Here is a 12,058-nt window from a genome sequence, read left to right as displayed (position 1 = left end):
TTGGTGAACTGGTTCAAGAAGATCCGGTTACATCAAATGATTCGTTCACGAACCGGATATCACTAAACTGCTTTGTTTTGAACTCTCTCTCACAACAAACACGGAAGAGAAGACAATGCTAAATAAAGTCGTAGTTTTTGCTATTTTTGGACCAAAATGTATTTTCGATGTTTCAAAAAATTCTAAATGACCCTCTGATGTCACATGGACTACTTTGATGATGTTTTTAATATCTTTCTGGACATGGATAGTATACCGTACACACAGTTTCAATGGAGGGACAGAAAGCTCTCGGACTAAATCTAAAATATTTTAAACTGTGTTCCGAAGATGAACCGAGGTCTTACGGGTTTTGGAACGACATGAGGGTGACTCTTTAATCACATAATTTTCATTTTTGGGTGAACTATCCCTTTAAGGGTGCACACTATTGCTAAAAACACAATCACTACTTAGCAGTCAGATGTCCGTATGCACAAAGGCACAGATCCCTAAACAAGGCCATATCTTCAGATTAAACATTTTTTGTAGAAGCATTTTTTAAATTTGAACTAGCACCTCATGACTCCACCACGTTATGTATGAGAAGATGCAAAAGACTCAGGCGCAAGTGGAATGTAAAAAACACGGTGATATACATTTTTAAGTAAATATAATGGGCGATATATTGCTTCACCAAAAAATATTGCTGTCAAGTACACATATTGCACGATAAGTCATTATTGATTATTGCCTAAGCAGGAAGCCTTGCATAAATACTTGGCACATAAAAGCATCTCATAAATAGAAACAAAAAAAGTAATGAGAGGAGATGGTACGAGGTGTTTTGGAGAACCTAAACCAGTGAGACACAGCCGGTCAGTCTGGCACATACTGTCCTTACAGAGAAAATGATCTCACCGCATTTTCTAAGGCTGTATTTCAGAGCCTTGTAACATATGAGAGTGATTTAACTCATCTATTATTTTCCGACTCACTGAGGCAAGCACCTTTCCACCCTCCCCTTGGTGAACTCTTCTGGAGCTGAGTCTGGATGCTGCTGACACTCAGTAACAGGCCGCTCTATTTCAAAGGTTTACTGTATAAGAATGTGCCATGAGCTGACTCACATCCACTTTAAACACAAATGGGAATCTCAGTATATTGGAGGCACTTCACTCTAAACTTCATCCCATTCGAAAACCAAATCTTAATAGATCGGCCTGCATGATGCGCAAGAAGCTTAGTGGTGTTTGACTAGTTTGTGAAATCTTTGTGTAAGCACTGGGCGAGGAGTGACTGGAGTGTGACTACAAACCAGCTCAACAATCACTCTTTACAACAGATATAAATTCCTACACACTTTTAAAAATAAAGGTCCCAAAGGGGGGGGGGGGGGGGTTACAGTGATGTCATAGAAGAACCATTTTTAGTTCCTGAAGAGGCTTTCAGTGAATATTTCCTAAATTAAACCATTTACAAAATATAAAGAACCATTTTCCGTAAAGAACCTTTTGTGGAATTGCAAGGTTCCATGGATCTTTATGGAACCATAGATGCCAATAAAGAAACTTTATTTTTTTTGAATATAGGAAACAAAAACAACAAAAGAGATCACACTTACATAATGTCCCCTAAACAATAATTACATTAAAAGGAGAGCAAATGAAGACTTTTGTTTAAGACTCATTCATCTTAGATGTTTCTCCTGTGGGAAAAGCTCCCAGTAATCTCCCACGTGTCTCCTCCTGAGAGCCAGAAAAGATCTCAAAGTTTCAAACTAAGCTCTGACTTGACAAGACACCAAAGTATGTAATAGTCGGAGATCTCAATATAAACTCAAACATTCCTCATCAAATTCTTCCAAAATCAAATGAGCTGAGCTTTCACAATCATTTCATAGATCTTTACTCTTACTGTATAGCAACGGTCATTTCATTTGGTCTATTCTTATTTCCCCAAAGATTAGGAATTTCCAAAGAAACATCTTGGATAAAGTTTTTGATTAAATCTCTGTTATGTCTTTTGTGCTCTGACAGAACAATAAAAATCCTGAGTAGTAGCCAACTTTTGTAAAAATAACACACTTTGTGCCCTAAAATCGTTCCCCCACAGATCTCTCCTCAACAGAAAGCACTAACAGTGCTGCTAAACTTCAAGTAGCTCCTTCTCACCCCAGCGCTATCAGCTTTAAGAAAGTTAATCATTCATTTCACATCACTTCAAAGCTCTTGTGAGCTGCAGTGGTAATATGAACTCTTGTGCATTCTGAGGGTGTAATAAATACAGTTGTATTGCTGACATACCCATAGTGCTCTGCATTGCTGCCTCCTCGCGTCTCCTCAGTCTGTCCTGTAGGTACAATCCCAGTCTGCTCACTGTACCCCTCTTTTAGTCTTACAAACTCTCTCTGTATCTTTCCTTCTCTCACACACTCTTTCTTTCTGCTCCTCTTCCTCATGCCAAAGTTTCCTCTCTTTTCTCTGGCAGAAATCCCCTTCCTCTTAGTCCTGTTCTCTAACTCTCTTTCCCTGCTGTTTGTCGCCACAGCACCGCCCCCTTCTCCTGCTACCCTCCTCCCTCTCTCACTTTGTCTATGGCCCCTTGCTCCTCCACCACCCCCATCCTCACACACATTAATCCCTCATGCTCACTCCTTCTCTTTCCCCTTGTCTTTCTTTTCCATTTTTCTCCACAATGTGTGTGGAAAATGGAAATACTGCCATCCTGTTTTTAAGTCTGACCCTCAGCAGCTGATTTAATCCTACTGTATAATATTTGATGAGCACATTTCTAAGGCCTCTAAATTATCGACATTATCAAAACTCTTCTGTCGTCTGACTAAAAGTTTATACTTTTATAGCAAGTAAATTACCTTTTAGCATAAATGTAAAAAAATCAGGTAATGGAACCTGGTCTTTATAATGCAGAATCTTTAGTGATTTTATAAAGTGAATATAAGAATAACATTTATATTGTTAGGAATATTTCAAGATGAACACTTCCTGGACTGAATCAACTGAGGTTTACTGGATTATCCATACATAATTTCTTAGAAAAAAATGTATGTATTTCATACTGTTTTTCATACTACTTTTTGGCCATATAAATATCAGCAACTGGATGAATCAGTACATTTTCTGCTCAGTTTATGCCCTTGAATAAAATTTATGTGCCTTTTTCTCCTTGTGTATTAGCTCCATATTCTCTTATATCATACTCTATGAGCAAATCAAAATATCAAATATAATACAAAACATAAAACATAATTTTTTTTGGCCTAAAGGTTTAATAAACTGTTCTATTTATTTTTCTGACTATTACTTCATATGTCAGGCTTTACAGGGTTAATGTGACTGACACACACACACACACACACACACACACACACACACACACACACACACACACACACACACACACACACACACACACACACATCCAAATAAAAGCTGTGTGTAAAGACTTGGTTATCCACTAACTGGTTTAGAGTAAAACGTCTCAAATCAAGGTAAACACTTTGTATGTTTAGTGGATTTTAATGGGATATATGTTAATTTTAAGGAATGCTGGGACATAAACGCATGACACTCTAAAAACTGCCCACATAACTTGTTGATGCTTTAACATATGAAAGAGTGTAGCACACACCATGGCGTCACCACAAATGCACATATAAAAAGCATAACAAAGGGTTTGTTGTGCTGTATGACATCACACTGAAAGTTTCATGAAAAGCAAACATAGGGATCCAGTCTTTGTGAGGAGGACAAGGACAGAAGAACAACTTTTAGGTGTTTCTTTCAAATTTGGTCCTGTGGAATTGTCACTGGTTTAATTTGTCTGTTAAGTCCATCAGATGATATACATGCATCACAGGAGAATTTTTCTATTCTTTAACTTTTTTATGAATTAACAAATGTGATAGGAATTATGGTAAATACATTTTTACTGGGCATAAAGACAATCAGTTAATAAAATTTGACACATTTTCATTTTACAACATTACACAACTCTGCACAACTCTTTCCAACATTGATAATAATAATACTAATATTATTAATAATTAAGCATCTATAATAATTGAACATAGCATTAGAATGATTTCCAAAGGATCTTGTGACAATGAAGACAGGAGGAATGTTGCTGAAAATTCAGCTCTTCGTTACAGGAATTGCTGTATATGAAGAATCAGACATTTATCTAAAGGTTTGCCTTTCAACTCGTTCTCCCCTTTCAACCGTTAACCACTCCACTCCTCATTTACTGGGCTTTCCCAAACAAAAGCAAGGAAGCATGATGTGTTAAGTTCCTAACCTGTGTGTGCAAAAAAAAAGTACATACAGGGATCCTGACTGGTGTGGAACTCCCAAGTGAAGTGAAAAGGTGAAAAGCTGGAACGAAAAAGATAGAAAAAGACAGAGAAAGTGAGAGACGGAGGAAGGAGAGCTAATGAAGCATTAGGAACAGATGAGCATCCGAGTGATTAATGGACACTTGCCCTCCAGGGAAGTTATCATATGAACATACACTCCACATATATTCGCTCGGGAGACTTAACACGATACTCCCAGCCACAGAGCACACACATATCCCACAGTACATCCGGCCAACTGCATTCTCCTCACCAGAGCGACTGCACATGCACCAGTGCTTAAACACACTGCTGGGTAGAACTGATTATATTTCATCTGAATTATGTCATCAGATTACAACAATTAGAATTGAAATTCAAATTAGAACTTGTAATTAAATCATTTTATATTTTAATATACTCATAATCAGATTACAGTTACTTTTTATTGATTACACAATTATTGAATATTCACAAAATGGCAGTAAACTTTTCATAAAATCATTATATTATAATTCATTGAATCTCCTTATTTCTAGCTTTGTGGAATTCTGTCTTATAAGTTATGGAGAACTGGGAGGCCACACAACATAAACACACAAACTATTTAATCTTCAAACCGTTTTATTCTGATTTGAAAATTCTTTATATATTTTTCCTATATATTTCATTATTAACTTTTAATCAATATTCAGACACCATGCAGTTCCTTCACAATCCCCAGTTTGGTAAACCCTGACATAATGTAATGTTTAATGCACAGTATATATTTGATAACAAATAACAGTATATATTTCTTTCTCTTTGTATTTATTTATTTTTTCATTAATATGGTACAAGATTATCCAATTTAAATCAATGTGGCAAACAAGTTCGGTCAAAAATGGGGCAATGAACAGCCTTGATTAAGTATGAATAGGGGAAGGGGAATTCTGACCCCCCCTCCCCAAACTTCCCAGTTCTGCTGTCTCTATTCAAGTGATAGAGGAAGAAATGGAACAGAATAGAGTTGGTTAGGAAAGGGAGAGAAAATTAATGATAGTGAAGGACAAAAGACTGAACAAGAACCTAATCCCCCTTCCACCCCCCCCACATACATACACACACACTGATCTGATCAAACATGTACACACACATGCAGACAGACACACACAAAATAAGAGGCCCTCAAAACCTCCAAAAAAACACTTGACCCTTCATCTACAGAGAGAGGGAGAGATAGAGAGACGGGTCAAAAAGCAAAACAACTGTTGAGTGGCAGACTGAGGGTTGTGGAGGTGAACTGAGTTTCATTGCTAAAAAAAAAAAACAGAACTCAGCTGATATATGAAGATTTAGGTGCACATCGCCAGAAAATTTGGCATATTCCACATTGCATGTTAATTTAATTAATGTTTAATTCAGTTTGATTATGTTTTCAGTTGCCAGTAAGTATTTTAAAACTCGTTATGATGTTTAGAGTCAACATGAAACTGTTTACTTTTGGACATGATTCATAAGTGCATTTTATTTCTAAAAGAATTCAGTCTTTAATCTGTGATAAGAATGTACATGCTTGGTCTCAAACCATAGTTGGTTGTCACTTTTTCAACCAATCCCTTCCACCCACTTGTCACATTTAAACCAAATTTCACAGGCCAGTCAAATTTTCAATGTATAAAAACCTTCCCAACATTTCTGTCTTCTTGTATAATCTGTTTCATTAATCTAAAATATGTTACATTTAGGAAGTAAAATGGGTTGCAATGACATTTAATGTCGACTTTCCCCATTAGTCAGTGGATTTCCAAAAAACATCAGCACAGAAAATGTGGTGGAAAAAAAAGCAGATTCTTTCCGGCCCTCTTAATAAAACTACTTAGAAAGTTCGTATTAGCTCAGTGTCTGATCCCCATGAATCTTTGTGCTGCACTTGTGACGAATCTTCGGCATTGATAATAATAAGAAATGTTTCTTGAGCAGCAAGTCAGCATTTTATAATTATTTCTGAAGAATTATTTGATAACTGAAGACTAAAGTAATGATGCTGCTTGGCCATCACAGGAATAAATTATATTTTAAAACATATTACAACAGAAAACTGTTATTTTAAATGGTAAGAATAATTCACAATATTACTGTTTATACTGCATTTTAGATCAAATTAATCCAGCCTGTTGAGCATAAGAGACTTCTTTCTAAAATATTAAGTTTCATGTTCACTTTCTACATACAGTTGCCCTAAAAATCAGCATAAAAATGTTGAAATATCTGCATTGAATTTAGGGCCTCCTAATGAGGACAAATCACAAAATGTATGTTGGATGAGTGCATGATGTCCATGAATCCTTGATCTTTATTCCTGAGGGGCATGAGAGGAGCATGCCGAGAATCAACTCCTAACAGAAGGAAAACATGTTTTACCACCTAAATGATCAAAGACTTCAGTGTGGAATGCATTTAATCTTTGATTAACTTTCTACTGGAAGCAGATTACTTAACAAAATCATGGGTTCAGAGAAGGACATCAAATCTGGGATTGAGTATATACACCTCTAGCCCTGAGCTCAGACCCCCCAGAATCACAGACCTCCATCACAAAGCACTGAGCTTATGCCAAACACATCTGCTGTCATAACACATCCCATACACTCTCCACATAAGCACACCATCAGTGACAGAAACACACATACATGCAGTACTTCAACACTCACATAGCCAGAAATGTCACACAGACACACAAGCAGACTTCTTACACATATACAGAGCCCTTGGTCTGAGCTGCTGTAATGAATGGCGTGCAATGAAACTATATGTGTGAAGCTGCCAGCAGGTCTGAGCATTGCAAACCAATCTACTTTTATGGCTCTGCTCCTTGCCATGGATAAGCAATAAGACCACTGAGGTGATGTCGAGAGGGGAGAAGGATGAGAGGGAGCTCTGTGTACTTTTTGTGCTCTGTTGGAAGTGCAGACAGCTTGATGTAAAAAAAAAGCTTGGGGATGGAGAGGAGGACATATAGGCATGATGCTCTGCCAAGCTTTTAATGGCAGTGAATGGGGGTCAAGATTTTGAAGCCCAAAAAGTGGGGCCATCCATCATAAAAAAGTGCTCCACATGGTTCCAGTGGGTGTATATAGGCATTACAAAGTGAAGTGATGCATTTTTATAAGAAAAATATCCATATTTAAAACGTAACTTCCACTAACTGTTGTTACCACTGTTTCCACTGTTGTGTTCCATGAATGATGGATGTTGGCATAGTGTAAGCTCCTGTGGGAAGTGACAAATGTGGAAGCGCAGAACAAAACACCGGTCGCAAATTAGAAGAACAAAACAAGGATTTCAGAAAAATGGAAAATTAGAGAGAAAAGAGATTTCGAAACAAGCCAAGAAGAGACTGGTTTTCCTTTGCTGTAAACAAAACTAGGTTCTCGGGAGACTAGCATATTTTCACTGGAGCCTATGCTACACCTACATCCTACATTCAGATTTTCCAAGATTTCTAAGACAAAATTCAAAGGCTTTAATATGAACTCAAAATGTAAAATATTATTATTAAAGAATAACCTTTGAGCAAAATAATTTTAAATTGGGCGCTGCTATAATAGAAAATATATTAAGGGGAGAAATATCATGAAAGATATCAGAAACACACCTGTCCCTGACACTGGCTTTGGGACCCAAGAGCTGCTAGTGCTGTTTTATGGGCGTAAAGGGTCAAGTGAGGTCAAAGGTTGAAAGACCAGGGTTTTAAAATAGTTCAGAGTTTGTGGTCTCAGTCACGAAGTGACCTCAGGTGGAAAAACCAAATATAGCATCATAATCAGCAAAGGTCACACTGAAAAATAAGATCATGTCTTCAAATCATGAAAACATTTTTACTGAAAGAGTCACAGACTTTCATCTTCAGATCAGTTCGGGGCTGTGAGTCATAGGGTTGACATGCCTTGGCACACTTTAACAGTGGATGGAAAGAATAATAGATTTCTTCGAAAAATATATACCCGCTACAGAGCATCTGTTGAAGAGTTAGTCATCTTTGCTATGGGAGAGCTGCTAACATAAGCATTGAAAGATGTTTTGCACAGACAGTTATTTCCCATAACTAAAAAATAAAGTATTCATCAGTCTATGGAAAGAGAGAGAGAAATAGAGAATCGGGAGAAGGCAGAGTGTAGTGAGACATCTGAAGCTCCTCAAGCCATTCAGAAATTACAAATAATTAAAGGGCACAATATCACTGCTCTGGTTGTATAGGACAGAGGTAAATGGGGTAGCATGTGGCATCTTTTAAGCTGTACTCACACAAATCTAAGACCTGCCCTGCGCACCTTCTGTAAATCTTAGCAAGAGAGAGGTGGGAGCAGGCAATGTGTCAGAGACTATTTACTCTGTTTGTCTTTTCATTCATTTCCTTTTAACTCCCAGCATGCTCGCTGTTTATGTTCCACTGGTATCTGCCAACACAGCAGAGGCTCCCAGCCATACATGTGAAATGCCATGAGAATGTCATGGCTTGATGAGACTGATGAGCACACATAACTGACCGTATTTGAATAATCTAGCATACATGTCCATGTAACATTTTACCAAAAAAATACATAAAATATTTTACAAATATGAACCATTGTTTGAAAGACATTGCTACTACTTTTACTAATCAAAGACGCATTCAATTGATCAAAAGTGACTTTTAATGTTACAAAAGATTTCTGTTTCGAATAAATGCAGTTGTTGTTTTTTTTTACTTTCTATTCATCAAAGAATCTTGAAAAAGGTATCATGGTTTTGACACAAAAAATAATTCACAGAAAAAAAAATCCATATTGATATTAATAATAAATTTTTCTTGAGGAGCAAATCAGAATATTAGAATGATTTCTGAAGGATCATGTGACACTGAAGACTGGATTAATGACATTTTAAAATATATTCAACAAACAGTTCCTCTTCAGTAACTCGAGCTGCGTCGAAAACGCTTTGAGGAACGTGTGTGTGAATGCCATTTGTTTGTCTTGTGAGTCTTATTTACTGTTGTCTGTCCAGTAGAGCTCCAAGTCATGTCTAAGAGCAAGGCGAAATCTAAGCATTTAGAGGGCGAATCCGGATCGCGTTACAGGTTGTGTGTTCCTCCCTGCCCGCAATATATAACGAGTGGGTTCGAAGCACGATGATTCGGCTCTCGAGGGGGCCGACTGTCCACACTGCGAGAGAATGTCGGTGCGGCTGCTTCGTTCCTGTTCTTTGAGGAGGGAGCCTTCGCCAGCGTTCCCCGCGGTGCCGACCCCGCTTCTGCTGAGGCAGAACGGCAGCTGCACTCGTGGGGTTCGCAGGTGGATTTGTCGGAGGGAATTGAGACGGGCGAGTTTCTATCTCCTTCCACTTCCGCCAGATCCGGTGCCCAATCTCTGGAGTCGGAAGCACGCTCAGCGGTTCCTTCCACCCAGGGAGAGGGATCGACACTCCGACTCTCTTCCTCCGAGGAGGTTGACGTGGAATCTGTCGATAGGGATTCGCCACCCCACTCGCCGCAGTATGAGGAGCTCTTAGAGGTGGTGACTCGTGCGGTGGCCAAATTAAGCATCGATTGGCCCGCCGAGAAAACAACTGAACCGCAGCGAAGCAAGCTCGATGAACGCTTCCTGCGGGCGAGTCAACCACCTCCTAGCTGGGGCCTTCCGTTTTTTCCCGATCTGCATGTAGAGATTGCTAGATCGTGGAAACGCCCTTTCTCAGCCCGCCTCTACATCCCCTTGTCAGATTACTACGGCAATGTAGTGGGGATGGGAGAGCATGGCTACAGAGCGATGCCTCGGGTGGAACAGACGCTCGTGAGCTATATGTCCTCCGGTGCTGCATCGTCTCTGAAGGCCCCGGCATTGCCCATTGCCCTCCAAGCCGCTTAGAACAACGTCGGCTTTGGTGGGCAAAGGGTATGCGGCAGCAGGTCAGGCTGGTGCGTGTCTGCACACCATGGCGGTGTTACAACCGTACCGAGCCGACCTGCTTAAAGAGCTAGAAGAGGGAGAGGAGATCAAGTCCCACGATATATCAGAGCTAAGAAGGACCGCTGATCTCTCCCTCCACGCCACCAAAGAGACCGCCCAAGTGATTGGGTGGTCCATGGCAGCTATGGTGGCTGCGGAGAGACACTTATGGCTGACCCTGTCCGAAATGAAAGAGCGGGACCGGGTCTGCCTTATGGACGCCCCAATCCAGCCTTCTGGCCTGTTCGGCAACACAGTCAGCACTGTTGTCGACAGGTTTCAGGAGGCCCGCAAACAGTCGGCAGCGTTCCATAAGTTCTGGGCGGGAGGTGTCCCAACCGCACCCTAGCTCCTCATACCGCGAGGCCAAAAAACAGAGCGTCTCGGCCGAGGTCTTGTAGGCCCAAACAAGATCTAAGAACAGTCATTGAAGCTAAGAAGTCCTCGGCCAAGAAGCCGTGACGCAGTACATGGTGCCCGTCTCGCTTCAGCGCCCTCTGGGGGCCGATCTGCCAACCCTGCCAGTGTTCCAGGGCGCAGCGGTCCCCAGCGAGCATCATTCTCAGTATCTTCCGCCCATGTGCATAGCGGGGCTGAGACGCTCGCCTCCCCTGCGGGGGCCTCTTACACCAGAGGTCAGTCTTGATAGACTGATACCCTTAGTAGATTATTTAGCAGCGTGGAAACTACTGCCAAATGTATCTTAATGGGTCCTGCACACAGTAGAAAAATTTTACCGTATTCAGTTTGGCTCTGCACCGTCGGTGTTCAACAGGGTTACTCCAATGATAGTCGGCCCCAAGCAGGGTCTGGTTATGGAACAGGAAGTGAAAACCCTATTAGAGAAGGAGGCCATCGAGGTGGTCCCTCCTCAAGACAGGGAATCCGGGTTTTACAGCCGGTATTTCATAGTTCCAAAGAAGGATGGGGGGTTGTGTCCGATCATAGATCTGCGGGTCAGTTATGAGATTGAAGTTCAGATGCTCACGATCAAGCATGTTGTAGCTCAGATCAGGTCTGAGGACTGGTTTGTCACAATAGATCTCAAAGATGCATACTTCCACATATCCATCCTTCCACAACACAGGAAGTTTTTGAGGTTCGCTTTCGGGGGCGAAGCTTACCAATATCGAGTACTTCCCTTCGGCCTTGCACTCTCACCCCGCACGTTCACAAAATGTGTAGATGCGGCTCTGGTCCCCCTGCGCATGCAGGGCATCCGCATTCTCAACTATATCGACGATTGGTTGATTTTAGCTCAGTCAGAGCAGGTTGCGGCTCGGCATCGAGATGTCGTTCTCGCACATATGGGGGAGCTGGGTTTGAGACTGAACGCCAAGAAGAGTGTACTTTCTCCAGTTCAGAGAACCACCTATCTAGGCATAGTATGGGATTCGACCGCGATGCAGGCACGATTGTCCCCTGCTCGTATCGAGGCAATCCTCATCTCAGTCGAGAGTCAAAGAAGGCCAATCACTCACTGTCAAACAATTTCAGAGATTGTTGGGTCTGATGGCAGCTGCGTCCAACGTGATACCTCTTGGCCTGCTGTACATGAGACCCCTACAGTGGTGGCTCAAGACCAAGGGATTTTCCCCGAGGGGCAATCCACTTCGAACTATCAAGGTCACGCGGCACTGCCTCCGTGCCTTAGACATGTGGAAGAAACCTTGGTTATTGAATCAGGGCCCGGTGCTGGGAGCTCCTTGTCGCCGTGTAATACTAGTGAAGGATGCATCCCTCACTGGTTGGGGTG

The 12,058-nt window shown here is 41.0% G+C and overlaps 1 protein-coding gene across 2 annotated transcripts in view; it reads right to left on the bottom strand.

Moving 5' to 3' along the window:
- LOC132110855 (leucine zipper putative tumor suppressor 2 homolog) overlaps positions 1-12,058 on the bottom strand; it is a 77,270-nt gene that overhangs the window by 29,461 nt on the left and 35,751 nt on the right. The window contains exon 1 of one of the 2 annotated variants that reach the window (XM_059517876.1): positions 2,286-2,499. The exons of the other annotated variant lie outside the window; for it this stretch is intronic. The gene's annotated coding sequence lies outside the window, so the exon portion shown is untranslated. Of the gene's footprint in view, positions 1-2,285; positions 2,500-12,058 lie in introns of those variants that run through there. 2 annotated transcript variants of the gene reach the window in all.

The sequence above is a fragment of the Carassius carassius genome, chromosome 30 (assembly GCF_963082965.1).
Source record: "Carassius carassius chromosome 30, fCarCar2.1, whole genome shotgun sequence".
Taxonomy (NCBI): domain Eukaryota; kingdom Metazoa; phylum Chordata; class Actinopteri; order Cypriniformes; family Cyprinidae; genus Carassius; species Carassius carassius.
This window is presented reverse-complemented; position numbering and strand designations above follow the sequence as displayed.